The 20528-nt window shown below is 36.7% G+C and overlaps 1 protein-coding gene and 1 pseudogene across 1 annotated transcript in view; one reads left to right on the forward strand and one right to left on the reverse strand.

Moving 5' to 3' along the window:
* Positions 1-20528, forward strand: part of LOC123385745 — a 131931-nt gene that overhangs the window by 24024 nt on the left and 87379 nt on the right. The gene's annotated exons all lie outside the window — the stretch shown is intronic.
* On the reverse strand, positions 10304-10507 carry LOC111560727 (annotated as a pseudogene).

Here is a 20528-nt window from a genome sequence, read left to right on the forward strand (position 1 = left end):
CCTAGCCTCAGCAGTCATACAACACAAAGAAATAAAAGGCATCCAAATTGGCAAGGAGGAAGTCAGACTTTCACTGTTTGCAGATAACATGATACTCCATATGGAAAACCCAAAAGATTCCACCAAAAAACTGCTAGAACTGATCCAGGAATTCAGCAAAGTCACAGGATATAAAATCAATGTACAGAAATCAGTTGCATTTCTAAACACCAATAATGAAGCAACAGAAAGAGAAATCAAGGAATCAATCCCATTTACAATAGCACTAAAAACCATGTAATACCTAGGAATAAACCTAACCAAAGAGGTGAAATATCTATACACTGAAAACTATAGAAAGCTTATGAAAAATTGAAGAAGACACCAAAAAATGGAAAAACATCCCATGCTCATGAATTGGAAGAACAAATATTGTTTAAAATGTCAATACTACCCAAAACAATCTACATATTCAATGCAATCCCTATCAAAATAACACCAGCATTCTTCACAGAGCTGGAGCAAACAGTCCTAAAATTTGTATGGAACCAGAAAAGACCCTGAATAGCCAAAGCAATCCTGAAAGAGAGAACCAAAGCTGGAGGCATCACAATTCTGGACTTCAAGCTGTATTACAAAAATGTAATCATCAAGACAGTATGGTACTGGCACAAAAACAGACACACAGATTAATGGAACAAAAGAGACAACCCAGAAATGGACCCACAAATGTATAGCGAACTAATCTTTGACAAAGCAGGAAAGAATATCCAATGGAAAAAACATAGTCTCTTAAGCAAATGGTGTTGGGGAAGCTGGACAGTGAGATGCAGACTGAATCTGGGCCACTTTCTCACACCATACACAAAAGTAAAATTGATGAAAGACCTAAATATAAGACAGAAAACCATCAAAATCCTAGAGGAAAACAGGCAACTTCTTTGACCTTGGCTGCAGCAACTTCTTACTTGACATGTCTCCAGAGGCAAGAGAAACAAAAGCAAAAATGAACTATCGGGACCTCATCAAGATAAAAAGCTTCTTCACCACAAAGGAAACAATCAGCAAAACTAAAACACAACCGATGGAATGGGAGAAGATATTTGCAAATGACATATCAGATAAAGGGTTAGCATCCAAAATCTATAAAGAACTTATTAAACTTAACACCCCAAAAAACAAATAATGCAGTGTAGAAATGGGCAAAAGACACGAATAGACACTTTTCCAAAGAAGACATCCAAATGTCCAACTGACACATGAAAAAATGCTCCACATCACTCATCATCAGAGAAATACAAATCAAAACCACAATGAGATACCACATTACACCAGTCAGAGTGGCTAAAATTAACAACTCAGGAAACGAGATGTTGGCAAGGATGTGGAGAAAAGGGAAACATTTTGCACTGCTGGTGCAAATGCAAACTGGTGCAGTCTCTTGGAAAACAGTGTGGAGGTTCCTCAAAAAAACTAAAAAGAATTACCCTACAACCCAGCAATAACAATACTAGGAATTTATCCAAAGGATACAGGAGTGCTGATTCAAAGAGGCATTTGCTCCCCAATATTTACAGCAGCACTATCGACAACAGTAGCCAAAGTATGGAAAGAGCCCAAATGTCCATTAACTGATGAATGGATAAAGAAGATGTGGCATGTATATATATACATACATGTGTATATACATGTGAGCATGTACACACACACACACATACACACAATCAAATACTACTTGACTATCAAAAAGAATGAAATCTTGCCATTTGCAACAACATGAAAGGAACTGGAAGGTATATGCTAAGTGAAGTAAGTCAGTCAGAGAAAGACAAATACCATATTATTTCACTCATATGTGGAATTTAAAAAAATGAAACAGATGAACACAGGGGAAGGGAAGGAAAAATAAAATCAAAGAGGGAAACAAACTGTAAGAGACTCTCAAATACAGAGAACAAAGTGAGGGTTGCTGGAGGGGTGTTGGGTGGGGGAATGAGCTAAATAGGTAATGGACACTAAAGTGAGCACTTGCTGGGAGGAGCACTGGGTGTTATATGTAAGTGATGAATCACTAAATTCTATTCCTGAAATTATTATACTATATGTTCATTAACTTGAACTTAAATTTAAAAAATTTACAAAAAAGAAAAAAATATATAAATTTGGCCAATGTGGATTTATTAGCATGTGAGAGAGAAAGCCAAATTGTGGTGGATTAAGAATAGAATCACTTACCTCTGTGATATACTTTGTGTGTAGGCATAGATGGAAGGGAAAATGGTACAAACCCACAGCTTGACAAACTGCTCTTCCATCTTACTCTCAGTGGTGTTTTCTTTCGATTTCTAACAACAAAAGCTCATCAAAGGCCCTGAACTTGCCAAAGTGGACATGGCTCATGATTAGAATGGGCGGGGCGCCTGGGTGGCTCAGTCAGTTGAGCGGCTGACTTCGGCTCAGGTCATGATCTCGCGGTCCGTGAGTTCGAGCCCTGCGTCGGGCTCTGTGCTGACAGCTCAGAGCCTGGAGCCTGTTTCAGATTCTGTGTCTCCCTCTCTCTGACCCTCCCCCGTTCATGCTCTGTCTCTCTCTGTCTCAAAAATAAATAAACGTTAAAAAATTAAAAAAAAAAAAAAAAAGAAGAAGGGGAAGGCACTGCCTCCTGCCCATATAAATATGTTTGCTCTCCAGCTCGAGAGGTTGATGACAGAGGCTTATTCATCCTTGTAATTGCTCAGCCTACTCTCTCTCTAAGGTGTTAATGACTAGACTAGTCAAACAGTGATATTTTTAAATCTTATACTCTTTTGCAGTATCTTCAAGAGGACTCTAAATATTAAAGTAAATAGTTTGGTTTTTTTCTGTAATCATTTAGTCATCCAGGAATCATTATAGAGCACAATGTGCTAAGAATTGTATTGGGGATAATGTAAGACATATTACAGATAATGTAAGATTACTATAATACTAATGGTTAACATTCTAGTGCCTTGTATGTGACAGGAACTGGTTTAAATACTTTATATATCAACATATTTCAAAATCTGATGACAAATGAGACACTAGTATGATGTTAGTATTATTGCCCTATTTTATAGAAAAGGGAACTAAGCACAAAGATAAGGAAAAGTCACATGGCTAGGAAGTATGAAATGTGAGGCCTATTCTCTGAACCAATATGCCGTACATTTTTTTTCAGCATCTGCAGGAAAACACCTCTGACACACTTATTTGGGGGAAGAAGCATACAAATAAGCATTATTTCTAGTGATATAACAAAAATCAAATTTTGACTTTAAGAGAATCTCATAATACTGAAAATCCTATCTACTGTTAATTGTCTTATTTACTGATACCCACCAGGTGTTAGGCAATGTGGTAGAAACTGAATTTTCAAAAATGGACAAAAGCGCCTGTCCTTATGTTCAAGTGAACTGTATCTTTCAATTTCATGTAATAATCAATACTATCACCATAGTCCCAGAGCTGATTGAGATGAAGCCAACTTTCCCCTAACTGCATATGAGAGAACAGCACAGACTCATTAGAAGAAGAATTACATTTTATGGTAGCAACTACCACTACCCACTGCTGAAATCATCTTTTTGGGAGAAACTGTACTATACTGAATTATGGGTGAAAAATATCACAGAAACGGGGTGGGGGGAGGAAAGGAGAGGAAAAGGGAAAAAAAGAAAAGGAAAAGAGAGGAGAGAAGAAGGGAAGAAAGGGAGAAAAATCATATATGGAGAATGTTTTTTTGCAGTTCACTGACCTTTCAAGCATCTAAACCAATAATCCATAGAGGCAAATCCAAATTCATAGAGGCACTATCTTCATAATATTGAACAGCTCATTAGATATTTCTGGGTCTGTTTTCTGAGGATTGTATTAGCTGACATTTAACGTAATTTTCAGTCCACTTACTGTGACCCTCAGTAACAAATATAAGGAGTTAAGAGGAAGCCATAGAGCTCTTCATGTTCCACTTCCTACCCACTTACAGGAAGGAATCTAGGGAAATTTCAAAACCTCAAGTAATCAGAATAGATAGCCCATTCTGGACCTCTACAACAGTGAAACATGAATCCTCAGAGCTCTGGGACCTTCTCTCTTTCACCCCTGTGATAGCCCCTTCCCATCAGAATTTATCATTAAAACTCATATGCGTTTTATCCCAAAATAAAACTTGTCCTTCATCTCCAGGCATAGTTGCCTGATAAAATATAGCAAGCTTGGTGGAATTTGAGTGGATGTTGTGTATTTTTATTTGCTGAGTCTGGCAACATAGCCAAGGTCTCTCAGTGCCTTAGGAGAAAAGGCACCATACCCAGGAAGACTTCCCTGATCACCCAGGCTACGTTGAATTGCCATTTCACCTCCCTCGGTAGTCCCTGTCTTACTCGTGTTAATTTCTCCATAGTATTGATAATCATCTGAAATGTGATACATTTTATCTGATTGCATTTTGGGTTTTTTTCTCTGTTCTCCCCTCCTCCCATGAAGATGAAAATCCTACAAAACTATAGGTATTTATCTACTTTGTTTATGCTATCCAGTGCCTTCAGTAATGCCTCATACAGAAAATATCTGTCAATGAATTTATGAATTTAGTCTCTTCATTTGATGTCAAAAATATTGCCATTATAATAAATATCATAGGTAAATTGAAAATAATAACTAATTATACAAATAGCTGGTATTTACTGAGCATATAATATCTACCAGGCAGAATACTAAATTTATGTGTATTAACTCACTTAATGCTCACAAAAATCCAAGAGGTAGGAACTGTTATTCCCATGTTACAGCTGAGTGAACTGGTAATAAGAAAACAAACAAACGTTAACTTGTCCCAGGTCACATAGTATAGCATTTGAGATTCAAACCCATCAACTTGACTCTAGATTCTTGAGTACTTTACCTGAGTCCTTTCCTTGAAAAGAATGCTTTTACTTAGGGACACTAAAAATGCTAAACAAAACAAAACAAAACAAAATAAAACAAAACAAAAAAACGAGTTAAATGGTTGCATAAACTATTAAACGGTTTTGAATGAATAAATTACTGCCTGGGCCAAAGAATTTTATTTAATGGATTCCTATATGTGAAGTAAAACCTGGCTATGGACAAATTAAGACATTTTTATATAACAGACAAGTCATGTTAATAGAGCATTTGGTTAGAGAGGAAGATGAGGGAGAAAGGTCATAGCTGCTCATCTTTTTTTCCTCAATTTGAAACTGAGAATCTTGGCTCCAGCGGGCAGTAACATATAACTGGCCAAGATACCACATATATATGTAGGATGTTTCTTAGGACTTCATAAAGACAGTGAAGAGATTTGTAGGTGATAATTGAAACCACTCTACATTCTAGAATGAAAAGTATTTTCACTTTACTAACAATTAATTTGAACACAAATATATGCAATTCTGGGTAGGATCTGATATAATTTCTAGTTTCTCCTCACTAAGGAACAGACTATACTCCATACCACGGACACAAAGGGAATCCCCTCTATCTTACCCATTCAGAAAGCCCTTTTCTTCCCCCCCTTGTGTGTTGACTGTTTTTAACTCACACTGCTCTGTGCTGGGTTCCTTTTGTATCAAGATACTGTCATTTTCACATTATTCTCAATCTCTACTAAAATTTTCCAAGTTTATGCTAAGGACTTCCTATTATTTGGTTTGAACACCAGTATGCTATACCAGTACCAGGACCCCAGTAGCAACTCATGCAAAGCAGTAACCTAGTGTTGTTATTGGTTAACTACTATTTGCTCTTTTATGGACAATGCTTTGCTTGGTCTTCTTCAAAAAATCTAACCCAGAGATCAGCAATCTATAGCCAGAAGGAAAAATCCAGCCAACAGCCTGTTTTTGTATAGTTCTAGTACCTATGAGTAATTTTTACAGAAAAGCATTTGCAATCAATTGAATGATAAGGAACAATAAAGTTAAACCTCAATTAAGTAAAATGTTATAGTGAAATAAAAATCCATTCATGGATAGGCTTGTATTACAAAAAATTGTACTCAGTTATTATTATAGTTTAAATGTCATAAATAAAAATTGTGCAAATATTTTTTCTATACGATATGTAAGTACCTACTTCTTGTACTCAATTTGGCCTCTTAGCCCGCAAAGCCTCAAATATTCACTATCAGGTTTTTTACAGAAAAAGTATACTGATCCCTGATATAATGTTTAGGCAGTAGGATTCAACAAAGGCCAATTGGTAATTTTTTTTTTTTTATAGAGAGTAATACTCTTCCACCAATTCTAACTTTATTTATATTTAATTTAAATACACCATTTTGTGGTGTCCTTTTTAAAATTCGTATTTATTTGCCACACACAGTGTTGGTTTTTTATGGAGAGGGGAGTATTGTTGTTACTATTTTTCATGTTCAAAGGATGCTCACCTTTCTAGCCTGTCTTGTCTGTTCTGTTGTCACAATTGACTATTATTAAAGCGTTCCTTCAGGCACCTTGATTTTGGTGGATGCCAAATTATGTGCAGTGCAGTATTAAAAGATAATTTAGATCATCTAAATATATACCCCTATAAATCTAGAAAGTCTTTTTGTTTGGGGTTATTTCTTGCAATCAACAAAAATGTTAATGATTTTGTTTTCCCAATTGACTACCATCTGTGTCAGAAAAAAAAAAATGAAAGAGAACTTGCTAAAGAAAACTTGCATAAATATCTATTTATACACTAAGGAATCCCTTTAGTTATCCCAAGAAAAGTATGGAGCATCATTCGTGGAACTTTAAAGACACAGTTGTGATTTGTTCCATAAAACTCTCCCCCTTTTTTTCCTTGGTAGATATTGAATCACAAAGGGGGAAAGGAACACATAGGATTGGCCACATCCCCAAAGCTCTATCTAAAAGCCATCATTGGGGGCACCTGGGTGGCTCAGTCGATTAAGTGTCCGACTTCGGCTCAGGTCATGATCTCACAGTCCGTGGGTTCAAGCCCTGCGTCGGACTCTGTGCTGACAGCTCAGAGCCTGGAGCCTGCTTCGGATTCTGTGCCTCCCTCTCTCTCTGGCCCTCCCCCATTCATGCTCTGTCTCTCTCTGTCTCAAAAATAACCACTTTAAAAAAAAATAAAAAAATAAAAGCCATCATTGGATTTAATCAGGCCAGGATTATGGAGCAAATAAATTCAACATGGACTTGGAGCTGTTTATTCATCACTTACCTAATCCACTCAGCACACCTTTACTGAGAACTAAACAACTGTCTCTGCTTCAGTGGAAATTATAGTTAGTTTAATCCTATTCTGCCACAGTTAACCCTAAGAGAAACTATAGTTCAGGTAAATATGTTAGCTATTTCACTTTGTTTACCTATATTGCCTTCACCTTTTTAAAATTACCCTTATTGTTGCCCCTTGGATACCAAAGATTTGTAGTACAGCCCTTCAATTCCTGCCTTAGCTTCTGAGTCAGAACCTACTCCTCAAGACACCATCACATCCTTCCCTATGGCTCACATCTCCAGGCCATTCCCCATAGTACCCCAAACCAAGACTTCCCTTTTACTGCTGTATTTTACCTCTTTCCCATCTCATTCCTTCAAAACCAGATTGATTCTAGTCAACTACCACTTTAGAATGTATACTCATTTCTCAGACTTCTGAATGAAAATAATAGCTAACGTTGATCAGTTTTGGCACTTGTTCTGTTCTATACACTTTACCCAAATCAATTCATTTCCCTCTCACTATAACCTTATGAGGTGAGCACTCCTATCATTTTGGATTTTGAAGATGAGGAAACAGGCACAAAAAATGTAAACAATTTGCCCAAGGCCGCCTGCTGAGAAGTGGAAGGGCCAGTATACAAAGCCAGCTGGACAGGGTGGTAGCTTATACTCTCTCCATTGCCTCTAACAAATAGGTCATGCATAGATTTTAAGAGGTGATCAGCCAGAGGTAGTCTTTCAAGTATGTCCTTACCTCAAACAGAGACTACTCTGAGGAGGGGAATTTTGAACTAAGGATGAGGCAGCCTTGCTTGTGGGGAAAGACACTTAGTAAAAAGACATCCTACACTGGTCAGTGTTGAATCTAGAGGCCTTAAAGGAAAAGTTCCAGCCATAAAAGAGGCCCATTTCTTGAAAAATTAGAAATGAATAGCCTTTAAGGCTTTGGTGCCCTGGCTTGGTTTACCTTATTTCTGTGCATAATCCACTGGGACTCACCCAGGTGTTTTTTTTGTTTTGTTTTGTTTTTTGTTTGTTTGTTTGTTTGTTTTCCACAGCAGTAACAGGATAATCCAAGACCAGGTTGCAGCCAGGTTGAAGAGCTATCAGGTTCAGCCAGGACTTGTGAGTTAGCCACTCTAGTCAGAGGCCAAGTCCTTCAGAGAAATCCATTTGTCACATAAGGAGAAAAAGGCCAGAGCCAGTTGACCAATAATCCAGGGTTTTCTGAGCTACAAAATCCTTCAAGTGTGGGATGTCATGTCAGACTAGGCTACTGAGAAGTTATACATGAATAAAACTGCCAGAATGAGTTTTCGTTTTGACTTTTGTGTATATGCCCGTCCTCCAGAAGCTGTATTCAATGTGTCAAAGAGGCCTTCACTTATGCACTCGTACTAAATAAATGACCATAAATGAATTGTAGAATAGCTTCCACAGCATTCCTAAGCTTTCTGGCATCCCCTTCCCACTCCCTCCCATGGGCTCTGAAACTGACTGGCTTAGATTCCAAAAGAATGGAGACAATGTGACCCCTCCCTTGGTCAAAGGGAGTAGTAGTAGCTTTAGGTGCCCGAAATGACAAAAATCTATACCCCACAGCAGTGTAACAAGGATAGAGATGGGTTGAATTCAGTTATTATCACCAGATGCCAATCATTCTTGCCAATCTAGCAAGGAGAGTTTTAACTTCAGGGCTAGTGTTTCAGGTTTTGACCTTTTACACATAATTCTTTACTACTTAATACTCTTGCTTTTAACTGATATTTGATGTTTAACTTGGATAAGCTAGGTAGCAAGATACTAGAGTGTTTCACAGAAAGGTTTGCCTGTTTGTGTGTTTTGTTTTTCTCCATATATAAACCAGTCTCTATATATAAAGCAATTTAGGAGATTATTTGATACAGATTTTTGAGGACATCAGAGAACCTTCCAGAAATCCAAGATATTCTATGAAAATGTGCTCTATGTCCCACTTAAAAGACAGAGTCTACCACGCTGCCCAAAGCCACATCTTCTACACTCCACTATAGGATGCAGCTTGACTTTTCTAATGACTGGACTAAGGGCAGATAGGGAGACTGTTGAGGGGGTAATGATTGCTGTGTCAGGCTTACAGGAATTCAAGGAATGTAGAGGAGCCATGATTTCAGAGCTCCTGGAAGTCCTTGTTTCTTTCCTTCCCTTTTACCTTCCTTCCTTCCTCTCACTCTACTCTTACTATTTATTATTGTGGAAAGAGTAAGTAACTTGAAATTTGGGTCAAAAATCCTGGCTTTACCATTTCCTACTTGCTAGGATCTTTCTCACATGTAAAATTGTAATGATACTCACCTCACAGGTTAATTTTGAGTATTACATACAACATTTGGGAAGTTGAGAATAGCCTGATGCTTAGCAAACCCTCAAAAACTAGGGCCATTAAAGCTTTCATCTGTTCAGATAATGCTGGAAACCCCTTTAATTTTGAAGAGGCCTTTCGATTAGAGATAAAAGGTGATAAAAATCAAGTCAATATGTTAATAGAGTCTATTCAAGATTTTGATGAGAGTGGAGCAAAGCTCAACTGGTCTTTAGAGATTTCTAACAGGAAGGCCTTTGGGTGGTGAATCTCACTTTATGCTTTAAATTTGACCAGATTTCTTCAGAAAACTCAGTTGCAATGGGAAGAGATTTCAAGCAGTTAGGTTAGCTCTATCTAAAGAAATAATCAAACTAGGGTTTTCTCCTTTGTTTTTCCATCTACCTTTTAAAGAGATTGTAAGGATTACATATTAACGTAGCATTTTAAAGTATGTTATTATTTTTTAAAGATTTATGTAATCTCATTAATAAACAATAAATGACCAGAAAAGAAATAAAAGGAATAAAAAATTAAGGTGATAATAGTGCCAGTGTTTATTGAGCTCTTATCCTTGCCAAACCCAGTTCAAAGTGTTTTCCATGTGTGAATCCATTCCATTGCACAACTTTATGATGTTAGATACCCTTACTGTTTCCATTATATAGGCAAGGAAACTGACTAGACCAAGGTCATAAAGCTAATACTGGCTCCAGAGCATACACTCTTATGGCCACATACATACCTAGTCTTCAGTTCCAAGTTATTGACTAATCAAGCAGATGGAATAGTTATCCCAGGAGTATTTTATCCAACTTAAAAGTCATAAGACCTTAGATTTAGGTAGCCAACAGACCTTAGATTTAGGTCTATACTGCATAATGTGAAAGGGGAGTTGGTAATTGTCTTGTTTATTCATAATCATATACTACACTTGATCTTAGCCAAAAGGCCGAGAAGCAATTATTCACAATCATGTAATGTTAGAGCTCAAAAATATAGGGAACATCTAGCCAACTCCCTGATTTTACTCATAGATAAATTAAGACTCTTGACTCCAGTTGTATAGTTAATTAGTAGCAGATCCAGTAGTAAAATTTGGGCTTCCTAACTTTCTATTTTCCAGTTCACGCTCTTCTGCTCTATTCTATTGTATTATTATTTTTTTAAGTTTTTAAATTTATTTTTGAGAGAGAGAGAGTGAGAGAGCAAGTGTGAGGGAGGGGCAGGGAGAGAGAGAGAGACTCTCAAACAGGCTCAGCACTGTCAGTGCAAAGCCCGACTCAGGGCTCAAACTCATGAACCATGAGATAGGTCCCTGACACAGGGCTCAATCTCAGGAACTGTGAGATCATGACCTGAACTGAAATCAAGAGCTAGATGCTTAACCAACTGAACCACCCAGGCGTCCCTGTATTTTTATATACTTTTACCAACATTTCCCTATTCCTCCAACCTTGCCCCCAGCAACTGGCAACCACTTTTCTGTTAATATGAGTTTGATTTTTTTTTTTTTTTAGATTCCACACATAAGTGATATACAATATTTGTATTGTCTTTCTCTGTCTGGTTTACTTCATTAGTATAATGCCTTCAAAGTCCATCCATGTTGTTATAAATGGCAGGATTTCCTTCTTTCTGATGGCTGAATAATATTTTAATGTGTGTGTGTGTGTGTGTATTTATATATATCTATATATAGATATATATAGATATACCACATCTTCTTTACCCATTTACTTAATTGGTGGACACTTAGGTTGTTTGTATATATTAGCTACTGTGAATAATACTGCAGCAAACATGGGAATGCAGATATCTCTTCAAGATAGTGATTTGGAAAAAGAAATATAGTGATTTCATTTCCTTTGAATATATACCCAGAAGTGGGATTGTAGGACCATGTGGTAGTTCTATTTTTAATTTTTTGAAGAACCTCTGTACTCTTTTCCATAGTAGCTGCATAGTAGCTGTTAAATTTATCCTAGATATTTTCTCCTTTTAGATGCAATTGTAAATGAGATTGTTTTCTTAATTTCTCTTTTTGATGAGTCCTTATTTGTGTATAGAAAAGCAACAGATTTTTATATATTGATGTTTTACCCTGAAATGTTACTAAATTTGTGTATTAGTTCTAAAAGTTTTTTGATGGAGCCTTGGGATTTTCTGTATATGTTATGTGCAAATAGAGACACTTTCACTTCCTCCTTTCCAGTTTGGATGCCTTTTATGTATTTTTCATGCAGATTTGCTCAGGATAGGTTTTCCAGTACTATGTTGAATAAAGGTAGTGAGAGTGGGCTGGGCATTCTTGTATTGTTCCTGATCTAGAGGAAAAGCTTTTAGGTTTTCACCATTGAGTATGATGTTAGCTGTGAGCTTGTCATATATGGCTTTTATTATGTTGACACGTGTTCCCTCTATACCCAGTTTGTTGGCATTCTACAGCATTCTTGTAATAACAACACTGAAGACTCACTATGTGTTAAGTCATTGATTTATATTTTGCTATTTAATCATCCCCAAAATCTTATTAGATATTTTCACATTTGTTTTATAGGTGAGGACTTATATGGTCTATGTATGTATGATCCAAAGCTCATACTATTAACATTTACTTTAATAGAATAATATTTTATAAATCAGATTTATTACTTAATTTAAATAAATTGAGACCTAAAAGAGTACAGTTTAGTTTTTTTCCAGGTTATTTGATGTAGCTCTGTCTTCAAGTCACTGAGTAGTAGTCCATCTCTCCGTAAGACTAAATTGAAAACATTAGTAACTTATGCTACCTGTTGTTCTTTCTTGTTTACATAAGAGAATGAAGCAGAAGGTTCCACAGGCTAAAGCGCTTTTCTTCTAAGTGAAAATCCTTTCGTAAGTGAAAATCCTTTTGAAAGGTACTAGAAGCTATTTTTAGTTTCATGATTCATTCTAAGAGCCTTTGTTATTTAGACAGCAAATGTTAGGAGCAGAGCTGAATGTCTTCAGTGTGTGCAATAAAGTCCAGCTGGTATCTGTGTGCTTTTCAAACACATGAATCTGACCACCATTCTGGAGGAAGTGGGAAATTTTTCATTGTATTCTGGTTGCTGCATAAACAGGATAAAATGACAGCCAAAATTAGGAAGCAGTACAGAATCCTGATAATTTTTGCAAATAATTCAGGTTTATCTGTTTCTGCTTTTGCTTTTGTACGTTATTGTTCTTCTTGTTTTGTATTTTCTCCACTCCAACTGCCCAGTTCAATTAACTGGTCATCAAATGATCTACTAGTGAGGCATATCAAAAGGTGCCATAATCCAAGAGAACCTAGTGGATTTACATACTGATACTTACTGATATTAAATACAAATTAAAATTAAATATTGTTCATTAACAAATAATTAAATCAATTATAAATGAAAATAATAGTTTGTATTAATAAATTAATATCAAAGTGCAAATCATCTGGGCAACTGAAACTCTAAAGAAGAGGTGCAAAAGGAACAATATAAGCTGAACATTTAAACTAACTGCATTGACAATTCTTATTCAAATTTAAAGAAAAAAAACACACACACAAAAATCAACATTCACTTATTTCCAAAGCTCCATATTTAGTAGGAGCCCTCAGGACCAATTACATGTATTTGACTAAAGTCAAATGTTGATCTAATCTTGATGATATTTTATACTTTGGGTATAGCTTCACCATACCACAGAACCATCTAAAAAGCAAATATAAATTAATCACATTAAATTATATCTTATAAAATAATTTTATGCTCATTACAAATCATCCATTATCCTTAAGCCAAAACTTATCACACATCTTCACATCCATGTTGTATAAATTATTAATTGATGTTCAAAGGGCTTAGCTTAAATGAAGAAAAATTTAAGTACATTTGGAAAGGAAAGACTTTTTGCTAGTCAGTTTTGAACATGTACATTTTAGAAATTAGGAACATACTTCTAATAACTGTAATAAACTACAAACAAAAACAAAACTAGAAGTAAATATTCTGTGTTGTGTGATTCAACTCTGTGACTACCAGACTGGATTTGTGATGTTTCCTTAGTATGTGGACAATTTTTTTAAGGCTTAAGTGACAGTTCATATTTTAAATTACATTTTCCCTTAATAATGGCTATTTGATTACCTTTAAGATTTGAAGGTGTCTATAGAAGAATTCTAATCTATTTCAAACCCAGCACTTTATTTAAACCTCAGGAATGGCTCTTTAAATCAGAAGGAGATTTCATAACTCCAACAGTCTATGCTGGTAACAAGTTGTAGAAGATTGTATTTTCCAAGAAGGCTGCAACAGTAGCCTCCATCCCACACATTCTACTGTAGTGTGGCCCTCCTCTTGAATCTCTGCTGGTTTATGATTACCTGATAAATAGTAGAATGCAGCAAAAGTGATGAATGTGATTTCCAAAGCTAAGTCAAAAGAGCCAATGTAACTTGTGGCTTGCACACCGGAAAGCTTGCTTTTGGAGCCTTTAGTTGCCATACAGAAATTTCAACTATCCTGAGACCACCATACTGGGCTGTAGCCCTAGCAACATGAAGAGACCACATGTAGGCACTCCAGTCAATTGCCCAGCTGAGATGCCAGTTAATAGCCAGCATCAACCACCATATACATATGTGAAGAACATCTTGAGATCAATGATATCCAGTAGGAATATAATATGAACTACATATATAATTTAAAATGTTCTATTAGCCACATTTAAAAAATTAAAAAGAAACAAGTGTAATTAATGTTGTTAATATATTTTATTTCACCCACTATATCCAAATATTATTTCAATATATAATCAATATACAAGTTATTAATGATACTTTAATTTCTTTTTTTCATAATAAGTCTTTGAAAGTGTGTGTGTGTGTGTGTGTGTGTGTGTGTGTGTCTGTCTGTCTGTCTGTCTCACTTAGAGCACAACTCAGTAAGGTTAGATATATTTCATGTGCTCAGTAGCCATCTGTGATCACTGCCTACTGTATTGGACAACACAGTGCTAGATGATTCCAGACTCCTGTCATCATGTTTCTCTGACCTTCTGTCAGCCATGGAGTCTTCCCACCTGAGCACTATGTAATGTAGGGGCCTCTCCATAGCCTAACTGGCAAGATGCATATTTTGAGCTGCTAAGTTTGGGGCAATATGGTGAGCACTGAGAGTGGAACATAGGTACCACTAAAAAATGTAGGTTATGAGAAGATGTGTTTTTGCCTCTACTTAAGCTTATTTTAGAGAAAGGCTAAACCATGGAATCTTAGAAGCCCCAAGAAAAGCCATTAATGAGCATTTATTCCAACCTCTTGCCCAGTGCCAAAATCATAAGATGATCCACACCAAAAAGTCTGTTCATCTTTCCTTGATTATTTACAAGCTCTACCTCACACAAAAAAAAATGTACTGGATTTTTCAGCAACTTTGGTTTTTTTGAAGATTTTCTTTATATTAGATAAAAGTTACCTTGCTAATTCCTCTGCAGCAGTTCTATTCTGGCCTCTGAGGCTGCATATCTCAGCTTGCTGGTGTAACAGCTGTTCAGAGCTTTGAATATACAGATAGTGATTATACTTTCCCTACTCCTGTCACTCCACCCTCTACACCACCACCAATATTCCTTTTTCCAGGCTGAACATTCCAAATTCCTTCAGTTGTTCCTTTAAACAGAACTTTACTATAACTTTACTACAACAAACTTTACTATAACAAATTCCTGGCAACTCTCTACTTTACGACTCTTCATAAATCCCAAACCTTACAATATATTACTCAGAATAGAATATATGCTTCCGATATGGCCTGACCAATACACAGTTCAAGAAGACTGTACTACATGATGTATTTTCATGAAGGTAAATTATAATTGTTATTCTCAAAAGTTATTTTAATGAAGACAGTGTTCTCTCCATCTGAACACACTTAATCCCTTAGCTGCATGCAGCACCTTAATATAACTTAGGAGGATCCCAGGACTTAGAAGAAATCTAAATGTGAGATCTATATAAATATAAGGTCCTTTTATTATTAAGTTAATATCAACCTAAGTATAGGCCTTGATGCTTATTTCCGTTACACTTTATCTTCCTGGTTTTGGCTCACCATCACAGCTCATGGAGAACTTCCCTTAAAATGTTACTCAGTCTGGTGGACTGATTCAATAAACATATACTAAGCATTTATTTTGTGTAAGACCTAGCATTATTGGTTCTCCCCGATGCCTTAGAAAGTCTATAAAACTTTAAAAGTCTTTAGGTTGTCCATTAGTTGCTCACAGATATGTCAGAGTTTTTTAATCAAAGAGAGTGATTTGATTCCAGCCTCAAGATGCTGTTCTTTATACCTCTTGATCCAGAACCTTGGGACAGGCTGCCCAGAACAGTGATGGCAGCAGTAGTAGCACCAGTAGACCTAACTTCACTCTCGGGGCTGGTATAAGGTCACTTGCTCTGTTCCAAAGCTCTTGAAGTCAAAGCAAGCTAAACACGTGGCAGAATAGAAGAGCCTTTTTAATTAGTAGAGATAACAAATCAAATGACTCTGGGGGCACCTGGGTGGCTCAGTCAGTTAAGCATTCGACTTTGGCTGAGGTCATGATCTCATGGTTTTGTGGTTTCAAGCCCCACGCTGGGCTCTGTGCTGACAGCTCAGAGCCTATAGCCTGTTTCAGATTCTTTGTCTCCCTCTCTCTCTGCCCCTACCCTGTTTATGCTTTGTCTCTCTGTCTCTCCCTCCCTCCCTCTCTCTCTCCCTCAAAAATAAGTAAACATTAAAAGAAAAATTGGAAAAAAAAAAAAAAACCTCTCGGACTCAGACTGGTACAAGGCCATAGGCAGTTAGGGGTCAGGAACTTATAGAGGGAGCTCCATTTCTTTGCAAAGCCTCTAGTGACACCAGACAGAGGAACAAGCTACAACATTTGGGCTTATCATACCAGTACACAATATACTCCACTGAAAGAAACCCAAGAGAGGAGCACATTTTTCATGCTCTTTTACTTCATTTTTTTTTCTGTCTCCTATAATGACATCTATATAAAGTATACCAACTTAACTCTAAATTCACTGAAAACAATGTGGCATAAAATAGCAAGTTACTTTTCAGATTATGGTATGGCAAAGATATATTACTGATTTCTTCTCACCATCTCATGAATATTTGGAGGGACCTTATGTATCAGCTAGTAGTACACACTAATTTACAGGAGAGGATTGAGCTGGAGTGGGTTACTTAAGATTCACAGCAAACTAGCAACAGCACAGACTACAATTTTCTATCTAATGAATTTCCTCTGTGCCCTACTGATTAAGCAATTAAGGAGTTAAGCAGCTGAGAAGATCACATACACACACATATGCATACACACATTAAGTTGGGAGTGTGAGAGGAACTGGGACTGACACTTCTAATCTGATTCATGGTTGTTTCCCTTCATAAATGGGAACTGGATGGACCAGTTTTCTATTTCTGTTTTTGTTTTTTGTTTTTTTTTTAAGCTGCAGTGAACTGACATTATTTAATGGATCCACTGTCATATAGCCCCGTCTTCATTTCATGCAGTGTCCCAAAATTCCATCAACATCTATAGAAATATGGGATCTTACATGACTCTGTTCTAAATGTGGGATTTAAAATAGAATTAACAAAGAAGAATAGGAGACAATTATGGAGCATTTTCCAGAAGAGGGGTGATCGTTAAGGGAGTAAGAGTAATGAATTTCTCTAGAGAAAGGAAGATAAAATGTGAAGCAAATAGCATCTAAAAATGTAAACCTGGAAACCATTAAGAGGGAAATGACAGACGAATAGTCTTGTCTGTAGTAGGAGGTGGATGTATGGGAAACTAGTGGAATGGCGTGTGAAAAGGTGGTTTTTGGTACAGTCTTGACACTACCTGGATATGCTAATGTGAGCAGGCCACCTTTACTGCTTCTTGCACAGAACAACAAATAATTCCAGAGTGAAAACAATTTGAGTACACTTTATATTTGTAGTATCTTGTGGGACAAGTTTCAAAGAAATGCACACCTCCCAAACATGGCGTTGATTAGGACTAATTAACACCAGCTTTATTGTACCCCATGAGAGAGCAGAAGTGCTCAGACTTCACTTTTTCATCTAAATCACTCTGTAAAATCAAAACAAGTATTTAATTTGAATTGCCCTGTCAGGAATTCTAGAGACTGTGCATTTATTAGTATTTCATGGTTTACCAAGTACATTCACAGATTGTTTTATTTGGCTCTCTCACCAACCCTGTGAAGTTAGGCTGCTATTAGTCACATATCACAGATGGAAAAAAACTGAGTCTTGAGAAGTTCAGTGAATTGCCTAAGATTACCCAGTGTGTAAGTCCGTACTGGGGCTCAGACCCAGTTCTAAATTCATGTCAAGTTCTCTTTCAACTGAACTATTACAGGGAATAGTATTGGGCACCTCCTTGGGTCAACTGCCTGTGGAACAGTCTTTCTGATAGAAGTAATGTCTGTTAAGGTGGTAAAGATACCCCCTATCCACTCTGAAGAGTTAAACATTAGACCAGAGCCTTCTCTGAAATTTTAAATTTAAATTTAAAAATTTAAATTAAAAGAATTAAAATTTTTTTTAATGTTTATTTATTTTTGAGAGAGAGAGACACACACAGAGAGATGGCACACAAGCATTGAAGGGGCAGAGAGAGACAGAGAAACAGAATCTGAAGCAGGCTTCAGGCTCTGAGCTGTCAGCATAGAGCCCAATGCAGGGCTTGAACTCACGAACTGTGAGATCATGACCTGAGCCAGAATCGGACACTTAACCAACTGAACCATCCAGGTGCCCCTGAAGGACAGTTTTAAATTTCTCAGAGTGCTTCCATGGAAAGTCTGCCATAAACATTATGTTAGTGGATCATGTGATTGCCGTTATTGTGTATAGGAATTTGGAATTTCTAGGATTCTGTAAGTGTATTGAAACAGAAACTTGAAGCATTGACAGATTTTTAACCTTTACATTTTCTGTAGAAGATGAATTATGTAGGTAACAAAATGTTTGGATTTACTTTTTAATTGTTTTTTCTGCTATAATCTCACCTTTTCATTTAATCTTCAGAAATTTCTCAGTTACCTATAGTTTCATGGTTTTACATTTTCTGAGCCAGAGACATTATTAAAATATTCACTGATATTTTATATTTCAGTGCTTTAGTTTCAGTTTCACTTGTAGTAAATTGACAATGTTTTTTAAGGATATATTAGAACCATTTTGTCTGCTATTGTGTCAATGCAATTTCTTTCTTGTTTTTATTTACTTTATGTGAGTCATTTTTTGCTTTGTCTACTCACATACATATCCCTGTTTATTTTTTAGTGGTTTCCATACTTTGTTTTCTCTTGCCTAGTGGCTGTTAGTATTTTTCCTCTTTCAAAAATCACGGTCCATTTTAGGGGCACCTGGGTGGCTCAGTCAGTTGAGCATCTGACTCTTGATTTCAGCTCAAGTCATGATCCCAGAGTCATGGGATTGAGCCCCATGTCGGGCTACATACTCAGCGTGGAGCCTGCTTAAGATTTGCTCTCTGTCTCCCTCTGCCCCTCTCCCCCGTTCACTTTCTCTCTCTCTAAAAACAATAAACAATAAACAAAATAAACACAAAAATCACTGTGTTTTAAATAGATTTTTAAAACGTGATATTTTGCTAAATGAAAGGTATTCTGTCACTTACCTACCTGCTCAGTTACCAAGGTTGCTTTCTCATCATCTCCCCAAAGCAAGTTTTCCTCAGGACTTCATTTTATGTCAAAAACTTGGCAGGAAAAGAAAAGGGTCATTATTTAACTCCTTTTAAAGTCCAATAAGTTGCATTATTGGCAGTGTAAGAAAAAATCTATTGAGGATGACAAACTGGGAGTATTGCCATTTTGATGGATACTACTACTGGACAGGCATGAGTAATATCAGTCCCAGAAACTAATTCTCAGACTGAATCTGGATATAAAAATCTAACATTTCTATTATTTTTTATTTTCTTAATTCTCAGGCTGATATTTAAAAAAAGATTGAAAGACAAGGGGCACTAGGGTAGCTCAGTTGGTTAAGTGATCGACTCTTGGTTTCAGCACAAGTCATGATCTTGTGGTTTTGTGGTTCAGTCCCCTTGTCTCTGAGCTGACAGCTCGGAGCCTGGAGCCTGCTTCGGGCTCTGTTATCTCCCTCTCTCTCTGCCCCTCCCCCACTCATGCTTTATCTCTCAAAAATAAATAAATGTTCAAAAAAAATTTTTTTTATTATTTTTTTTAATGTTGATTTATTTTTGGGAGAGAGACACAGAGCCCAAGCAGGGGAGGGGCAGAGAGAGAGGGAGACACAGAATCTGAAGCAGGCTCCAGGCTCAGAGCTGTTAGCACAGAGCCTGATGTGGGGCTTGAACTCAGGAACAGGGAGATCATGACCTGAACTGAAGTCAGACGCTTAACTGACTGAGACACCCAGGTGCCCCCACCCAAATTTTTTTAAAAAAATAAAAAATAAATAGCTATTTAAGGTGCATGACATCCTACATTTGGAGAGCATATTTTAGTTTACAATATTGCTTTGATACTGGAAGCAACCGGAAGAGCTTTGCAGAGAGCACACACTAATCCCAGTTTCAAGGTGAGGCAAGTAGAGGTCAGAGGGTCTGAAAAACTCACCAAAGGACCAACAGCTAATTAGAGGGAGATCCAGGTCTCTAGATTCCTAGTCCATGTTATTTCTACTATTTGGGTTGAATGATTTTTAAATTGCTGACCCTAGAATTTTTCAAACAATCAAAAGGGTAAAATTCATATGGTTTCTCAAGTCAGCTTCCTACAATGAATGTTAGTTGTTGTTGTTTTTATTGGGGGAGGGCATGGAATAGGAGGAAATAGTTTTGAATTTTGTATAGTTGCTAATTACTTTGAAGATATTGGGCAAACATGTACTCTTTTCTCCTACAAAGAGGAATTCAGTTAA

Source organism: Felis catus, chromosome B2 (assembly GCF_018350175.1).
Source record: "Felis catus isolate Fca126 chromosome B2, F.catus_Fca126_mat1.0, whole genome shotgun sequence".
Taxonomy (NCBI): Eukaryota; Metazoa; Chordata; class Mammalia; order Carnivora; family Felidae; genus Felis; species Felis catus.